The sequence below is a fragment of the Oryctolagus cuniculus genome, chromosome 1 (assembly GCF_051225735.1).
Source record: "Oryctolagus cuniculus isolate XC-2025 breed Fujian yellow rabbit chromosome 1, ASM5122573v1, whole genome shotgun sequence".
Classification (NCBI taxonomy): domain Eukaryota; kingdom Metazoa; phylum Chordata; class Mammalia; order Lagomorpha; family Leporidae; genus Oryctolagus; species Oryctolagus cuniculus.
Window position 1 is genome coordinate 187597542 of NC_142867.1, and position 19692 is coordinate 187617233.

Consider the following 19692-nt stretch of genomic DNA (forward strand, 5'->3'; position numbering starts at 1 on the left):
TTGTGGTAAAGTTTATGTTGTCCGATATTAAGATGGCTACGCCCGCTCTTTTTTCATTTCTGTTGGCATGGTATATCTTTTTCCAGCCTTTCACTTTCAGTCTGTATGGATCTTTGTTGGAAAGATGTGTTTCTTGTAAGCAGCATATAGATGGGTTTTGTTCCTTAACCCAATCAGCCAATTGGTGTCTTTTAACTGGACAGTTCAGGCCATTCACGTTCAAAGTGACTAATGATAAGTGGTAACTTTGCCCTGCCATTTGCCAAAGATAAGTTCTAATATATGCTTTGAATTCCCTGTGATCTTTTGCTGTGAGGTTTCCTTCCTTGGTTTCCTTCCTTTACCTTCTTTCATATTGATGACTGTGTTTCTGTGTTTCTGTGTGTAACACATCTTTAAGCATCTTTTGCAGGGCTGGACGAGTGGCAACAAATTCTTTCAATTTCTGTTTGCAATGAAAAGTCTTTATTTCACCTTCATTCACAAATGATAGCTTTGCAGGATATAATATTCTGGGCTGGCAGTTGTTCTCTCTTAGTACCTGGGCTATATCTCGCCATTCCCTCCTAGCTTTTAGAGTTTCTGATGAGAAGTCAGCTGTGAGTCTGATTGGAGATCCTCTGAGAGTAATCTGACGTTTCTCTCTTGCACATTTGAGGATCTTTTCTTTATGTTTCACTGTGGAGAGTTTAATTACAACGTGTCGTGGTGAGGATCTCTTTTGGTCGTGTTTATTAGGGGTTCTGTGGGCTTCCTGTACTAGGATTTCTCTGTCCTTCTCCAAACCTGGGAAATTTTCTGCTAATATCTCACTAAAAAGGCCTTCTAATCCTTTCTCCCTCTCCATGCCTTCAGGAACTCCTAGAACCCGAATGTTGGGTTTTTTAATAGTATCCTGAAGATTCCCGACAATATGTTTCAGATTTCTAATTTCCTCTTCTTTTCTTTGGTCTGACTGTATCCTTTCCTGTTCTCTGTCTTCTAAGTCCGATATTCTCTCTTCTGCTTCACCCATTCTGTTTGTAAGGCTCTCTATTGTGTTTTTCATTTGATCTATTGAATTCTTCACTTCAGTCACTATCACAGTTTCCTGTTGTACTAGTTGTTTCGTTTCATTTTGATTCCTCCTTAATATTTCATTTTCACGAGAGAGATTTTCTATCTTGTCCATTAAGGATTTGTGTAGTTCCAGAATTTGTTTTTGAGAACTTCTTAATGTTCTTATCAATTTTTTGAGATCTGCTTCTTGCATTTCTTCTATGTCATCATCTTCATAATCTTGAATTGGGGTGTCTTTTTCATTTGAGGGCGTCATGGTGACTTCCTTGTTTTTATTACCTTGGTTTTTGCGTTTGTTATTTGGCATATTGGAGATATTTGGTTTCTTCACTGTGGTGCTTTTTCTTGTTATACTATGACTCTAGATTAAGTGGACTATCTGTTTTTGATGGAGCCTTAGGGCTTGAGATGGGTGTGGCCTGAGAGCTCTGTTTGGTGTGCCAAAGGTGACACTCCCAGGTTAGGCGTGGTAAATCTCTCTCTCTCTCTTCCTTTTTTTTTTTTTTTTTTTTGATTCAAAAGGGAAGTAATTCCGCACAGCTGAATGAAGTTGGAGGTAGTTAGCAGGCAAATGATATACCCACAGGAGCCAGAGATCGGAAGCTCTTTCCCAAGATCCCCACAGGGAATCTGTTCGGCCCTCAGAGTGGGCTCAAATTCTCCTTCAGCCTCCCACTGGGTTGCCAAAGTTACGGAATTGTAGCGTCTCTGGAGAGTGCTCACGTGAATTCCGTGAGTTCTCTCCCCCACCGTCTCCTTTTTCACAGTCTCAGTTCAGTAGCACCACAAATTTACTAGGTCCTAATCTCCTGTTAATTCGCCCCGCCCAGAGTCAGGTTTTTCTGCTAGGCTCAGGGCCGGTGCAGACCTGAGGTCGCTCTGCTTATGACGTATGTCCAAGATGGCGCCTGCTCTTTGTCTTGCTCGCCCTTGAGAGGTGAGCGGAGAGAGAGAAACCCGTGTCCGTACTAGTCACCCTTTTTTTTTTTTCTCTCTCTCTCTCTCTCTCTTCCAGTTAGCCTTGTGAACTTCCCCCCCCCCCGGGGGGTCGTTCCCTCTAGTCTCCTCTCTCCGCTTGCCTGCCGGTGTCTCGGGCTGTTGAGGTTCGGCTCACCTCGCGTTCCAGCGCTGGTGTGTTGAGTCTGCCGCTGATGTCCCAAACTGTGGGCTCCCACGCTGTCCACGCAGGTCCGCTGTGAGTCACGCGTTCCGGAAGAGTTTCTTCTGCTGTTTCCTCCCCTACTCTTCCTTGAACCTGCAGTATCTCCACTTTTATTAAACTATCTCTCCCCAGACTATCAGTGTGCTCCCTTCCTATTCCGCCATCTTGCCGGGAGTCCCAATTCTAGGTTTTTACAGATAAAGAAGGACCTTAACTGGAGGCATAGAGATAATACGAGTTTTTGTTAATTGTAAATCAATTTAGATAAATACATTCTGAGAAATTTCTGCAAGCATAAATGTGTTAGGAAAGATTTAATTTAGGACAAAGTGAATTTTTAGATTAACAAAAACATGTGGAATGGAAAATAATGATTACTTGAACTGATGATATATGTTCCATGGTAATGGTTTGTTGTAATCTGAAGAAAAAGATGAAGGAATTACTACAGAATGTGAATGCATGGTATTTTCTCTAAACTCATAGGACATGCTGGACAGCAGAACATGTAAGGAGAATGAACTTGGAAGAATAGTGCCATGATAAAGTGATGACGGACCATGGGTAAAGAGAAAAATGCATGCATGCACACAAACGCACACACACACACAAATGATTTGTAGTCAGTCGACTAAGAAAAATTGTTTCTTAGGGAAAGTTAACACAGTGGAGAGGCGGGAATTGGACTCTTATGTACTTTCAACTATGTTTTAGGGTCTTAGTTTGTTCTTTCGCTTAATCCCTCAGCGTACTACAGATAAAGTACATATATTATAGATAAGATAGGATCCAAGCGTAGTAATTTGCCTCAGTTAACATAGAGGATAGGATAGGGATGATTAATCCAGGTTTATATATCTCTAAGCTCATATTTATTCAAGTTATGTTAAAATTAGCCATGTTACTGATAAATTATTTCTACCTTTTTGCTAGACTTGAATTATTTTTGTATTTATCTTGTAAGAATTATGCTTTCATTTCTGTATGAATTTACTATAATTTCAGTGACTTTATTGCTAACACTAGTGGTTTAAATAGTAACAGGACTGCCTGTATAAACTTTTACCTCCAGATTCTTCATGTTTGAACCCTTTCTTTGTGTCACTCTGTGTCTCTAGTTTCTTCTTTTTTACTTCACAATTAATGTTGTATAATTGACAAATAAAATTTTATATTTGGGGCATGCACTTGGCACCATGGATATGTTTTCTTGCATGTGTTGTCCATAAATCACATTGGAGTACCTGAATTTGGGCCCTGATTCCATTTCCAATCCAGTTTCCTGCTAATGCACAATATGGTGGACAGGAAGTGATGACTCAAGTTGTTGGGTCTTAGCCACCCATGTGGGATCCTGGATTGAATTATAGACTCCTGCCTTTGGCCTGGCTCAGTTGCAGCTATTGCAGGCATCTGGAGAATGGACCAATGAATGGCAGATCCCTCTTTCTTTCTCTTTCAAATAACTAAGGAAATACTATATGTTTATGAGATACAATATAATTTTTGATATACTTTATGAAGTGATTATCATAATTATAATAATTAACATACCTATTATAACACAGAAAGCATTTTTTATGTGTGGTCAGAACTTTTTTTTTTTTAACTTTTATTTAATGAATATAAATTTCCAAAGTACAGCTTATGGATTACAATGGCTTCCCCCCATAACATCCCTCCCACCCGCAACCCTCCCCTTTCCCATTCCCTCTCCCCTTCCATTCACATGAGGATTCATTTTCAGTTCTCTTTATATACAGAAGATCTACTCTCATCAAATTTTAGGTAAGCAGTATGGTAATATTAGTGGCAGTCACCATGCAATATATTATATATATACACAACTCTGCATAACCAAAACCTTGTAGCCTTTGACCAACATTTCCCCCTCCACACTCCACCTCCCCCTTCCTGGAATACTCCATTTAACCTTGCTTTTTTGAGTTTGACATGTTTAGATTCCACACATAGGTGAAATAATGAAATATATATTTATATTTCACTGGTATTTCTGGTATATTTCTGGTATTTTGAAAAATACCAGAATTATGTAACTTTTGATTCAGCATATAAGAACAAATGTCAACTCTCAATACTAACAGCAAAGAAAAAGCTGAACAAACTGAAAAATTCCTATACCTTAAATAATAAAAAATATATATATATATTTATATATAGCATTTTCTTTGTCAGTTGGCCCATGGATGGATACTTAGGTGGATTCTGTCGCTCCCCCTCTTCATGGAGGAACGACACTAAACCCTACCTACATTTCCTATCCGAGTCACGGCACCATTATGTCGCTCCCCCTCTTCGTGGAGGAACGACACAGGACCCTGCGCTGTTCTTTTGTCTGCTCGGCCCTTCCCGGGTTTCCTGCTGGTTCTTCCCGGGTTGGCTACTGTCCCTTCCACCTCCGTGGAAGGGCGGTTCCCCCTGCCACTTTCCCCACTTCCGCGGGGGAGCGGCACACCGCTGGCCAGCTCTCTCGGGGGCTGCACAGGTGTTCCTTCAGATAGATGTTCCTCGTGCATGTTGTCTCTCTCCTCCTTTATAGTCCTCTTCCACCAATCCCAACTCTGCTACCCACACACCGAGTACGCTGCTCTCCTCCAATCAGGAGCAGGATCAGCTCCTGCAGATCATCACTCAGGTTGGCGAGAGGCAGCTGCATAGAAGTTGTTACTCCCTTCTCAGCGCCATATTGTGGGAGAGCAGATGCATAGAATAAGTCTTAATTCCAGTAACAGTCTAGTCCGAGTTGCTCCCCACAGATTCCATATTTTGGCTATTGTTCAATAATAACCTTGGCTATTCTCGGCTATGTGGCAATAAACAAAACAGCGTAGATACCTCTTTGAGACACTGATAACTTTATTAAAAATAAGCAAAATATCTGCATAGGTATTTTTCTCAAGAAGATACAAATGTCCAACAGGTATATGAAAAAGGTCAATGTCATTAATCATAAGGAAAATGCAAGTCAAAAACAGAATGAGATACTTTGTCACACCTGTCAAATGGCTATTATCAAAAAGCCAAAATGTAGCAATGTTGGTGAGGATATGGAGAAAAGGGAACACTGGTGGTGGGAATGTAAATTGGTATATCCAATGATTACTCAAATGATTAAAAATAGATCTACCAATCTGTTTCTGAATGCATATCCAAAGGAAGTGAGTCCTTTCTTTTGATTCTTGGTAGGATGGAATATGTCCATATAAAGATATTCGGATAATGTATTTTCACTCTTGTATGTTTAATATTATCTCTCTGGTATTTCAGGCATGGAAAGCCAAGACACTCTGGCAAAAAAAAAAAAAAAAAAAAAAAAAAAAAAAAAAAAAAAACCTAAATGAAAGATCTCTGTGAGTGAGATCCCAGTGGAAAGAACAGGTCTTCAAAGAAGGAGGTACCTTTCTCTGAAGGGAGGAGAGAACCTCCACTTTGACTATGACCTTGTCTAAACAAGATAAGAGTCGGAGAACTCAAGGGGCTTCCATAGCCTTGGAAACTCATGACTGGAGCATGGGGAGATTACTGAGGCCATAAACAAGAGTGTCAATTTGTAAAGTCAACAACAGGAGTCACTGTGCACTTACTCCTCATGTAGGATCTCTGTCCTTAGCGTGCTGTACATTGAGACTTAATGCTATAACGAGTACTCAAACAATATATTTCACTTTGTGTTTCTATGGGGGTGCAAACTGTTGAAAGCTTTACTTAATGTATACTAAACTGATCTTCTGTTAAAAAAAAAAAAGAAGAAATTATCAATTCCCAACTTGACTCTCACTGGGATTAAACATGACAATAGGTCTGATCTGATTTCATCATCATTTAAAAAATCATCTATTATTTTTCACTTTATGTTTCTGTGTGGGAGCAAACTGTTGAAATCTTTACTTAATGTATGCTAAACTGATCTTCTGTAGATAAAGAGAATCGAAAATGAATCTTGATGTGAATGGAAGGGGAGAGGGAGTGGGAGAGGGGAGGGTTGCGGGTGGGAGGGACGTTATGGGGGGGAAGCCATTGTAATCCATAAGCTGTACTTTGGAAATTTATATTCATTAAATAAAAGTTAAAAAAAATAGTATCTCTCTGTTATCTTTTCCAAAGATTGGCAGCCTGCTGAGAAGAGACTCCATGAGTAAATATCTTCCTCACAATCATCCCATTTGTGTCATTATCACATTTTCTTCTTGTCTTTAATGTTGTCTAGAAACCAAAAGTTTCTGATTCTATCCCTTAAATATAATCTTCCAATTTTCTTTTTTAATTTGACTGGATATTTATGTAACTTCTTTTCTTGTACTCTTTAATTAGAAACTGATGGTAGATGTTTGAGTTTTCTCTCAATTTTTGTTTCCTGAAATGTGCAGTTGTCAGCTTGCAGACTCTGCTTTTTATTTATTTTACTTAAAAAATTTAACATTGCATTTCAGAATGGTTTTAAATTTACAAAACAAAAATTGTAAGCTAGTAATAAAAAGAGCTTACCTGCACCTTTCACCTCACGTCCCTTATTAACATTTTTTACTATCTTTTTCACAATTAATGAACTACCCCCAGATTCCAAAAACTTTCATTTCTTCCATCCCTTCCAGCCCCAAGTAATCAACATCCTGTGTCAGATTGATTTTTTTTTTTAAATTTTAGCTCCCTTATATAAAGGAGAACATGTGGTATTTATTTTTTGTATCTGTGTTATTTTATTCACTATGGTGTACTTCAGTTCCATCCATTTTGCTGCAAGTGATGAGTTCCTTCTTTTTTTATAATTGAATAATATTCCATTGTGTATACATAGCACATTTTCTTTATCTACTCACCTAATGATGGACACTTCGGTTGATTCCATATTTTGGCCATTGTGAACCATGCTGCTATAAATGTGGTAGATATGTCATTTTGATAAAATGAGTTCACGTTTTGCGGTATATATGCAGTAGTGGGATTCCTGGATCATATGGCAAATCTATTTCTAATTTTTAAAGAGGTTCCTGGAGGTTCCAAGATGGCTGAATAGGGAAAAGATGTACTGCTTAACATGTTGGGAAACTAGTAGAAAAAAAGTGGAGGAAGTTCATTCCCAGGGAAAAGTTGGAGAGAAGTTTGCAGTGGAAATTCTACAGGAGGAAGGGAGATGAGGTGGAGCAGTGTGGAAGGTTCTGATGTGCAGCAATGAACACTGACACCACACATGAGCCCCGTAGCCAGGAACTGGAGGACACACCAGCTTTGGAGAACAGGTGAGAACAGACTGTGGCAGCCATGCCACCGATGATATTGCTGGAGGGCGAGCCTTTGAGACCGCACTGTCTTTGAGTCTGGCCTGGAGCCATAAAGGGGGGCAGAGAATACTAATTCAGTGGAAGAAAAGCATGTTTCTTTCTCCCAATCCCCCAACAAGTGCACCTGGCAATTGGTAGGGAGAAGGCACCATTTTTATCTAAGTAGAGTTTGCAGGAGTTCTTGTCTTGCGAGTGATCAGGAGATTTTACCAGAGGGAAAAATCTGCATTCCCCATTGATTTCGATTATGGCTGGGAGGATTGAGCGGAAGCTGGGCACCCATGAAGGACTGTGAGGTGCCCCCATCCTCTCAACGTTATTACAGGCTTTGAGGCTCAAGCTGACAAGGTGGAACACCCATAGACAGTGGGCTTTCGGAACATCTCTGCTTTCTCTATGGGTGGGGCAGGATAGCAGGATGAAGCATCTCAGAACTGTGGAAGCCCTGCGTTCTGTGACTGTGGGACTCCTGTGACTCCATGATACAGAATGGGGTGTGATTAGGTCTCTGGGTAATAACTTCTCTCTGCTTGGAGTGCATCATTGCTGAGGGTTCTGTGTTCACATTGAGAACTACACAGATCCTTTGTGCAGTTCATGCAGCATCACACCCACAATGGCTAACCCTGGGAATTTCTCACCTTGGAATAGAGTAGGGGAGGGTGTGATTCCACACTCTGGATACTTGTCCCACCCTGGAGCATTGACCAGAGCTCCCTGGCCACACCCAGCTTAAGCCTCTGGGTATTCACTGAAAGAGCAGACACCCCAGTAAACCACAGAGGCATAGTTCAAAGATTATCCAGCAGAGGAGAAAACCAACAAGTATTTTCACAAAGGCCAAAAAGTAATCATAGAAATTCAAGAAATAAGAATTAGGAAGACCATGTGGATCCTAAAGAAAAAGCACAGCAACACTTCAATATCAGAATGTGAAGACAAAGAGATTGATGAAATGCCTGTAAAAGAATTCAAAAGAATGATCTTAGGATTACTCAGAAGCAATGGTAAGCAAATTCATGAATTAAAGAACTCCATATATGACATGGAGGAAAAATTTCCTATGAGATTGAGATTTTGAAGAGAAATCAAGCTGAAATATTAGAAATGAAAAATTCAATATTTCAAATGAAAAATACAGTGGAAAGCCTTGACAATAGAATTGGTGAGGTATAAATAAGAAGAATCATCAGGATTTACTACAAAGAGATATGTGCCAATAAATTGGAACATCTAGAAGAAATGGTTAGATTCCTGGACACATACAGTTTACCAAAATTGAGTCATGAAAGCATAGAAAATCCATAGATCAATAACCAAGACAGAGATTGAACCAGTAATAAAGACCATCACAACAAAGAAACCCCAGATGGCTTCACTGCTAAATTCCACCAGACTTTTCATGATGAACCAATTCCAATTCTTCTCAAGCTATTCAAAACAATTGAAAGGAAGGGATTCCTCCCAAACTCCTTCTGTGAGGCCAGCATGACCCTAATTCCAAAACCAAAAAGGTACAACAAAGAAAGCTACAGACCAGCATCGTTGATGAACATGCATACAAAAATACCTAACAAAATATCAGCTAATCAAATCCAACAACACATGAAAAAGATCATTCACCTAGGAAAGTGGGATTTATCCCTGGTATACTGGCTTGGTTCAACATACACAAATCAATAATTGTGGTATGTCACATTAACCAATCTAAACATTAAAAGAAAAACATGATTATCTCAAATGCAGAGAAAGCATTTTATAAAATGTCCATACTGTTTTTCACAATGGCTATCCTAGTTAACATTCCCAACAGTAGTATATAAGAATTCCCCTTTTTCCATATATAAGCCAGCATTATTTTTATTCTGTCATTTTGATAATGGCCATTCTGACAAGGGTGAGATAATATCTGATTGGGTCTTTGATTAACATTTCCCTGACAGCTAGTGATATTGTGCATTTTCCATAAATCTGTTGGACATTTTTATTTCTTCTTTTGAGAACTTCTGTCACCCATATCTTAACTCTAATTTTTGTTTTTGGGGGTTTTGAGTTGCTGGTATGTTCTGGATATTAATCTTTGCTCAAATAAGTATCTTGCATATATTTTCTTCAGTTTTGTTGGATGTTTCTTCACATTTATTTCTTTTGCTGTGCAGCAGTTTCTGAATTTGATATAATCCCACATCAATGTCTTGGAGTGTTTTCCCTGACTTCAGAAAATCAAAGAGCAAAATGCCTTGAGCATTCCAAAAAACTGTTGCTACAGTCTGATCTTAGTTGGTCTGGTTTTGCTTTGACTAGACCTCTTCTATCTCTTGGTAGTCATTGCTTTAATTGTGCTTTGTTTTCAGTATGATAATGACCAAGCCATGTGTCGTCTTCTGTTAGAATTCTTCAAAGACATGCTTTAAGACTTTAATTCCATTTGTTTAAAATTTTCATTGAAAGTTCTGCTCTTTTCTGGACATAATTTTGATATGATCTGTCCCTAATTGAGTAGAAGGTTTGCTCCACTTAAATTTCCAGGGAGAATTGTGTAAACTTAACTAATTGGATGTTAATGATGTTAGCTATTATTTATGTTAACTATTGGTCCTCTTCAATTGAAATCTGAACTAAATTGAGGCTGGCGCTGTGGCATAGTGGGCTAGTCCTCCGCCTGTGGCACCAGAATCTCATATAGGCCCTCGTTCTAGTCCTGGCTGCTCCTCTTCTGATCCAGCTCTCTCCTATGGCCTGGGAAAGCAGAAGTTGGCCCAAGTGCTTGGATCTCTGCACCCATATGGGAAACCTGGAAGAGGCTCTTGGCTCCTGGCTCCTGGCTTTGTATCAGTCCAGCTCTGGCCATGGAAGCCATTTGGGGAGTAAACTAGTAGATGGAAGACCTTTCTCTCTGTCTCTTCCTCTCTCTGTAACACTCTTTCTTTTTTGACAGGCATAATTAGACAGTGAGAGAGAAAGAAAGGTCTTCCTTCTGTTGGTTCACCCCCAAATGGCCGCAATGGCTGGTGTGCTGTGCTGATCTGAAGCCAGAAGCCAGGTACTTCCTCCTGCTCTCCCATGCGGGTGCAGGGCTCAAGGACTTGGGCCATCCTCCACTGCCCTCCCGGGCCAAGCAGAGAGCTAGAGTGGAAGAAGAGCAACTGGGACAGAACCGGCGCCCCAACCAGGACTAGAACCCAGGGTGCTGGTGCTGCAGGTGGAGGATTAGCCTAGTGAGCCATGGCACTGGCCTTGTATCACTCTTAAGTAAATAAAATCTTAAAAAAATAAAATATGAACAAGAGCAATATTTTTCCTTGTGAATTCATTTCAATGAGATGCCACAAGTTTCCTCTTCAACATTGTCTCATTACTCCTTAACATGAATTTTTGTTTTGTAAGATGAAGATTTCTTTGGAGAAATTATCCCACAAAATAGTTTGTAAATTATCAATGTTTTTACCATTGTTCCACCTAACTTTTGCTATCAATTTGATACTTATTCTTGTTCCAATTTTAGCAGACTTTGTGTTCTGACAGGGGCCGTTTTCAAATTGATATTCATCTTATCCTTTTTAAGTCTCAAGCCCCTGTTTAGTCACATTTAAAGAAGCTTTTCCATGTTTATTTTGCTGCAGAAAGTTTCTGAAATATATTCATAAATTTTCACAATATACACTTTCAATAAAGTTTTAAGACTCATTTGTATGCCTTTGTTAGCTTAGGCCTTTTTCAAGTTATCTACTATCTAATTATTGATACCAACTTATAGTTTTATTATCTCTGTGTGAGTTTTCTACTTCCTTGGCATTCTCCAGCCCTGCTTAAACCCCAGTAATCCAAAATATTTAGTGTTTTGATGCTATACCAAAGTTACTATTAGTTTTCTTTACTCTTCTTCATTCTTTTTTCATTTTCCTCTGCTGTATATTTTCAAATTTCCTGTATTTGAAGTCAATGATTCTTGCTTTTGTTTTATGTATTCAGTTGTTCATGCTCTCTATCACATTTTTCATTTTCTTTAGCATCCTTTTCAGCTCTAGATTTTTAATTTTCAAAATAGTAATTTCAATATCTAAAGATTTGAATAGTTTTTTTGTGCTTTCTTGAAATTAGAGTTTCCTTACAGATAGTATTTGAAATTATTTGTGTTTGTTCATATCAATGTCTATATAATTGATTTTTGGCAACTTATTGTGTCCATTAAATGAGATCCTTGTTCTCTGGAAGTTCTTTATGCTTTTTGGCATACAGTAACATCTATATATTGAAGTATTAGTTATTTATGTCTATTTCATAATGTGAGGTTATTTATTTATTTATTTTTGCCTGCTTTTTCACAAATTTTAAGCATGTTGGTTAATTTCTCTGACCTGGGGGATTAGTGCCACTATGTGAGCACTAGATGGCACCCTAAGTCCACATTTGCCAGAAGTCCACAGTTGGTGTGTTGTCACCGTTTCAGCACTAGAGAGCACCCCACACTCAAATTTCAAAATTGTTAAGGTGTGTTTTACAGCTTAGACTGGAAATATATTTTAAAAAGGGTCTCCCCTCCCTCCAATTGTTTGGATGGAGCTGGAGTGGACCCAGGTATATTGACACCAGCCATGGTCAGGTGCTACTGGATTCTGCCTGACAGTGGTCCTTATGATAGAAGAGCACTGCACTACTAAGTCTTCACTTATGCCTATGTCCTTTTTCATTCTCAATCAGATAATGGTTGTTTCTGTGTGCTGTTTGGGATTGGTGGAGGATGGGGTGGGCAGTGCTGTCGTCACCAATGCTACAATGCTGGGTCACAGTTGAAGCTGAGACAAGTGCAATACAGGGATAGGACCAAGATTCATGGTGCTTTGGGCTTCCTGTTGCTGTGGTGAACTCATGGCCTGAGACTTCTACAGTCCAGTTAGAGCTAATGCTGGCCTGAATACACGTCCATTGCACAGGAGTTGTGGTTTTCTGTCACTTGGATCAATCCAAAGTCTCTGTTTGCAGATTTCAAGCCAGGAGACAGGGGTTTTGGAGTCTGCCCAGTGTTGGATTTTTCCCTAGTGCACAATGAGTTCCAAGACTAGGTCCTATGCTTAGTTGTCCTATCCCTTCACATGGGATGGAGTCTTGCTCTAGTTCTACAACCTGGGGATGGGGGAAATGTGGTAGAGGCAGCCCTCTTGCAGCCAAACACAGGTACAGATGATCAGTCCAGGGGATTGGCCTGTTGGAAGTGGCTGAGGGCTATTTCTCATACTGGGTTTCATTGTGGTTGGTCTGGTAGTGAATTCTAAATCTAAAACCTTTCCCCAAGCAGGAGGGATTTTCTCTCTAGGTTGTACTATTTGCAGTTAGGGGAGGGGAGATGTGGGGTCACTCTTTCCTTCCTGTCTTGTTTCTCATTCTTATATTAAAGTCAAGTACTGTGATACCTCCCCTTGTTTTCTTAGCTCTTAGGAAGGAAATTTCATGCATAAATAGCTGTTCAAATTGGTTTTGTGTGGGAAGACAATCACTGGAGAGTGTTACTTTGTCACCATCTTGCTCTGTCCTGTGCCTTATGTTTTCATTCTCTTTACAGTATCTTTTTTAGAATGGATTTTTTTTTATTAGCGGAGTCTGTATTACCAGTATTTTCCCATGGGTCATGTCTCTAGTGTTGCAGCTAAAAATTCAGTGCCAAATTGAGTTTTTAAAAATGTGTCATCCTCATTTTTCTTCTGTTATGTGCTAGGAGTTTCAAACTTTTGCATTTTACTTTTAGGTGTATGATTCATTTTGAGTTAACTTTTGTGAAGGGTATATAAGGTTTATGTCCAGATTAATTTTATTACATGTGGATGTCTAGGTATTCCAATATCATTTGTTGAAAATATATTATTTTCTTTATTGTATTGACTTTACTTTCTTTGTCTAATATCATTTGACTATGTTTATGTAAGCCTATTTCTGGAACCTGTATTCTGACTGTTGATCAATTTGATGATTCATTTGCCAATACCACTCTATCTTGATTATTATAGCTTTATATATTTCTTGGGTTGAGATACTGTCAGTCTTTCTATTTTGGTCTTCTCATTAAATATTGTGTTAGTATTTCTGGTCTTTTTTCCTTCATAGAAACTTTGAATCAGTTTGTCAATATCTATGATATATATTATTGGAGTTGTGATTGGAATTTCATTTAATCTATAGATGAAATTGGGAATAATTAACATGTTTCTACACATGTATGTGGAATATTTATTTAGTTCTTACTTGATTTCTTTCATTATGATTGTCGTAACACCCTGATACATATTTATCAAATTTTCCTAAATACTTCATTTCTTAGTTATTTCTTCTTTTAATATGTACACTTTCTATTTCCTTTTCCTGTCTTATCACATTAGAATGGATTTCTAATACTTTGTTGAAAGCAATGGAAATAGAAATAGAAATTCTTGCTATGTTCCTGATCTTAGTAGGAAGACTTCTAGTTTCTTACCATTAAGTGTGATGTTAGTGTTTGATGTAGGGGGAGGTGCCAAGTGTGTTTACTGCATCTATTAATTTGATCATGTGATGTTTCTTTTTTAAATATGTGATAGATTAGGTGGATCAACTATAGTTACTGTACTGTACAATAGAACATTAGAAGTTTTTCCTCTCTTCCAGTTGCACCCATGTGCCCATGTAGTTCAGTGCACTTCAAAATGTCTCTTGAGATATCTTCTCTTATTCTTGTGTTATGTTCTTAGAAGGATATTATTTAATCTCTGGATATTTGGGAATTTTCTAGCTGTTTTTCTATTTTTGACTTCTAGGTTAATTCTTTTGTGATCTAAGAGTGAACATTATATGATTTGAATTCTCTTAAGAAGTGAAATATCTCTACAATAAAAATTATAAAACATTGATGAAGTAAATCATAATGGACACAAAAATGGAAAACTATTCATTACTCTTGGATCTGAAGAATCAATATCATTAAAATGTGCAATGCTAAGGGAACAGATTTAATATAATTCATAGATACAAAAAATTCCATAATATGTAAAGCAATCAACAGATTCATTGCAATCTCTATCAGAATACTAATGAGATTCTTTTACAGAGCTAGAAAAGACAATTTAAAAATTCATATGAAATCACAAAAGACCCAGAGTAGCAAAAGTGATCAAGCTGGAAGCATCACAATACCTGACTTCAACAAATGGGAATTATATCAAACTCAGAAGCTTCTGCACAGCAGAGGAAAGAGTCAATAGAGTGAAGAGACACCCAATGGAATGGGAAAAATTATTTGCAAACTACCTATATGACAAAGGGTTAATATCTCAGATATATCATCAATTTAAAAAACTCAACAACCATGGTTGCTGGTTTGATCCTGGATGTTCCACTTTTGATCCAGCTCCCTGCTAATGCACCTGGGGAAGCAGCAGAAGATGGCCCACGTGCTTTGGCCCCTGCATCCATTTTGGAGACCTTGAAGAAGCTCCTGGCTCCTGGCTTCCATCTGGCACAACCCTGGCCATTATAGCCATTTGGGGAGAGAACCACAGGATGGAAGACTTTTCTCTTTCTGCCTATGCATCTCCCTCTCTGTAACTCCACTTTTCAGATGAATAAATAAATCTTTAAAAAAAAAAAAAAAACAACAACCAAAAAATAGCCAATCCAGTTAAGAAATGGCAAAGGACCTCAACAGACAGTTCTCAAAAGAAGAGGTACAAATGGCCAACAAGTATATGAAAAAAGGCTCAATGTCACTAGCTGTCAGGGAAATGCAAGTCAAAATACAATGACATATTACTTCACCTCTGTCAGAATGGTTAAAATCCAAAATACAGAAAGTAACAAATGCTTCTGAGGATTTGTATAGAGGGGAATCCTTATACTCTGTTGTTAGGAATGTAAATTAATGCAGTCACTTTGGAAAACAGTGTGGAGATTTCTTAAAAAATTAGAAATAGACTTCTCATAGGATCCAGTAATCCCACTTCTGGGTATGTACCCAAAAGACATGAACATGTTCTATCAAGAGGTACCTACACTGCCATGTTTTAGCAGCACTGTTCCCAATGCCAAAATATAGAATCAACCAAAGTGTCTATCATCAAGTATATGAATAAAGAATATGTGATACACACACACACACATACATACACAGACACACATTGTAGTACTATTCAGCTATAAAAAAGAATGAAACCCTACCATTTGCATAAAAAGGTGCAATTGGAGAGCATCATATTGAGTAAAACTGGACACAGAAAGACAAGTATTGTTCTTCTTTGTATGTGGGAGCTAAAATTAGAAAAGAAAGAAATGCTTGTATGTCTCAATATTGCTACAAATTTAGTTTTTCAAACTTGTTTTGTATCTTTGTCAAACTAATGGTTAAGAATTATCTACTATATAGTATAGTATGTGACCTGTGATTATTTTGTAATTTGCTGTATATGAATGTAATTGAATCTTTTCATTTGATTATATATATAGCTCTTGCCTATATTCTCACTGAATTGGGTCTTTTTATTTGTTGAACTCTTTATTTAGTGGAGTATTAAGCCTTTGATTATAATATAAATTAAAAATGTTATCTCTAAAATTATTTAAAAAAGAAAGAGAAAGAGAAGATGGAAGTGAGTGAGGGAGAAAAGGAAGTATTTTTAGAATTGTATTTATGAACTCCATTAAATCTGTTCTCTTTGTATTAGTATCACATTAACATGAGAATTGATGAGAACTGTGTTGTAGTAATTATCATGCATGTTCTGTAACCCTGTTAATCTAATGTGTTAATAAATTCCTTAAAAATAATAGTAAAAATTCCATTAATTTTGTTAAGATGTATTTTATGAGACATAACATGGTCTACCTTGGTGAATGGTCCATGTGAGCTTGAAAATAATATATTTTGCTTTTTTTGGATAACTTAGTTTGTAGATGTCCATTTTTTTTCAGTTGATTTATGATGCTGCTGAATTTGGCTATGTCTTCACTAATTTTCTTCCTTCTAGATCTCCCGAGCTTGCTGATAAGAGGAGGTTTTGAAGTTCAAATATTCAAGGTTTTTTCACAAAGTTAATGAAAAATGGAATTAAAAGATAAATGTATATTGATACAAAAATTCTGAAATCCATGGCTATGAAGAATCTTCCAAAAATTCATGAAAAATGCATATTATGAAAAAAACTCTTAATGGATTCCAAATTTTTATGGCAAAATATACTTATCTTTTAAACCCCCTTTCCATGAGTTTTTGATGATACCTCATATGTAAAATTTTCCCAGATTTATATGACTCTAGCAGGAGATAATATTGCTCTGAATCACAGACTAAAGGTAAAGAAATAAAAAAAAAAATGGTTTGTGATGATTGGATGAAAGTAGCAGCCTAAAATTTAATGGCAATAAATATAAATCCTGGTTTTCAGTAAGAACTAGCATGGCAACATTTTACATGAAAAATCAAGTAAATTTTATCAGCTTACATAATTATTATTTAACTATAAGAGCGAAAAGAGTGAACCTGTTCATAAATATAATTAATACATGTTACTTTTTAAATCAATGTATTATGAATTCAGTTATCTTAGAGAAGAGTTGAAGCTCATTCATCTCTACATTTATGTTTTCAAATACATTATTAGGCACCTACTAGGGGCAAGGTAGAGTCTTTCACTCATTGGCTGTAAAGTTATAATAGAAAGACTATATTAAACAAAACTGCTTTCCAGATGGGGTTACTATCATTTACTCAAAATAAATCTAATATTAGACTAATAAGCTTTGAGTCTATGAACAGGTATGGTAATGTTGTAAATAGGTAGATTGCTGTTGTGTTTTAGAGGAGGGAGTGATTACTTCCAACCATGTGAGTCAAAGAATGCTCCATTAAAGAAGCACGATTTTACCAATCTAAACATTGGATATGAGGGATGGAAGTCAGGGTATTTATAAGAAGAATGGTAAATTGAGAAAAGAATTTTTTTTTTTTTTTTTTTTTTGAGTTAGGAAGATGTCCTGGTTCTTGGTTTTACAAACTGGCTGAGAGTCATTATTTAGCTCAGATTTTTGAAATCCCCATCATCTAATTCTATCACATTGTATTATTTTTCACTCCAAAAATCAATGAGAATCTTAAAAGGAAACGCTCCATAAACTCAAAGTAAATAGAGTGTTAAGAAACCATGTAAAAGCCCTAAGTGTCCAAGTTCGATCCAGTGATTACCTTACATTATGTTTAGAAAGGCTAAAAACATCACTGTCCCTTCATTGTAGATTAGAAGGACATGTCTTCTGTGGTTAAAAATGGCAAAATAGTTATCTTAGTCTTGGAGTGAGATCAAGGTAATTAAAAAATTCATAAAGCTATCAAATTCTTATAGTGAGAACCTCTCTGTTTTCTTTATGTTTCTTGTACTACTAAAAGATGATCATATATTTTCTTGGGGACCAGAGAAATAGTTATTTTCTGCCCTATTAATCAGGCATGGTTATATGTAATAGTGCCATAATAAATATGTTAAAGGAGGTTCTACTACTACTACTTTCCTTTTTATAAAGATATTTTAATTTCAAACAGTTTTTTTTCCATTTACATTACTATAACATCTTTTTTCCTAATCTAAGTTTATTTATTTAATATGAGTGAGAACAGATACTTGATTTTGTTTATATAATCTTCCTGTCCTCAATGTGACATGCCAACTGTACGCAGACATACCTTACACAAGAGTCATAGCGAAATCAAACCATTCTAAAATCTAGTGCCTAATATTTGTGTTCCTTTATAAATTTGGATTTGGGATGGCTTAGCAATGCATTTTCTATGACTTAAACAGGGAGGAGGAAGAACATAGAGGGTAAAGCTCAGTGCTGTCCATGCATGAAATTGGCTTTAGTAATTGGCTTTGGTTGTGCTAAGTGCTAAACTACAGAGCTTCACTAAACGTGAGGCTGGGATGAGAAGGGTATGCAGTAATTAGTCAGTCACTTTGACTTTTTTGATACAGCTTAGCATTTATTACTGTTTCTCTCATTGCTCTGACCTAAATCAATGACCTTTAAATTGGAAGATATTTCATTGTGCCTATTATAAGCCCTACCGTTAACACCCTATTGTACATTTAAAAAAATAAATAAATAAAATAAGTGATTCAAAGTATGAAAGACACCTTCTCATCCATGGAAGAGAGATTGTTTTTAACTTCACTTTAACATTGAGAAGCAGTCATGATGATAAAAATGTGCTTCATTTAATGTAAGAAGTGCAAACTGGACCATTTATGATCAAGGTGAGTTATTTATTCATCTCTTACATGTTTTGTTAGATGTAATTTGTTAAGTAATAGGAAAAACTAAAAGACTCTTTGAGAATAAAAAACGTTTTTTCCAACATTTGTATCAATGATCATTTGCTCTTATTTTGCCACAGAGCATACATGTTTGGCACAGTTGATTTTTAGAAACCAGTCATTACAGATGACTTTTAGTATATGCTTATTTAAAATCATTCTAATAGGATATGTCATCTGGAGTGTACTAAAATTATCTCTTATTGTTGTAGAATTTCATGATCTCTTTATATTTTCTTGTTATTAATCCTTTATCACTTGCATTGTTTGCAAATAATTTATCCTATTCTGTCAGTTGCTTCTTCACTTTCCTGTTTCTTTTGCCATAAAGAAGATTCTTCATTTGATGTAATCTCATTTGTTAATTTTGGCTTTTATTGCCTATGCCTCTTGGGTCTTTCCAAGGACTCTTTGCCTGTGCCAATGTCTTGCTGAGTTTCCCCATTGTTCTCTAATAATTTGATGGTATCATGTTGTAGATTTAGGTCTTTAATCCATTTTGATAGGATTTTTGTGTAAGGTTTAAGGTAGGGGTCTTGCTTCATACTTCTGCAAGTAGTCCAGTTTTCCCAGCACCATTTGTTGAAGAGACTGTCCTTGCTCCAGGGATTGGTTTTAGCTTCTTGGTTAAATATAAGTTGGTTGTAGATGCTTGGATTGATTTCTGGCATTTCTATTCTGTTCCATTGGTCTATCCATCTGTCTTTGTACCAGTACCAGGCTGTTTTGAATATAACTGCCTTGTAGTATGTCTTGAAATCTGGTATTGTGATGCCTCTGGCTTTGTTTTTCTTGTATAAGATTGCTTTAGCTATTTAAGATCTCCTGTTTCCATATGAATTTC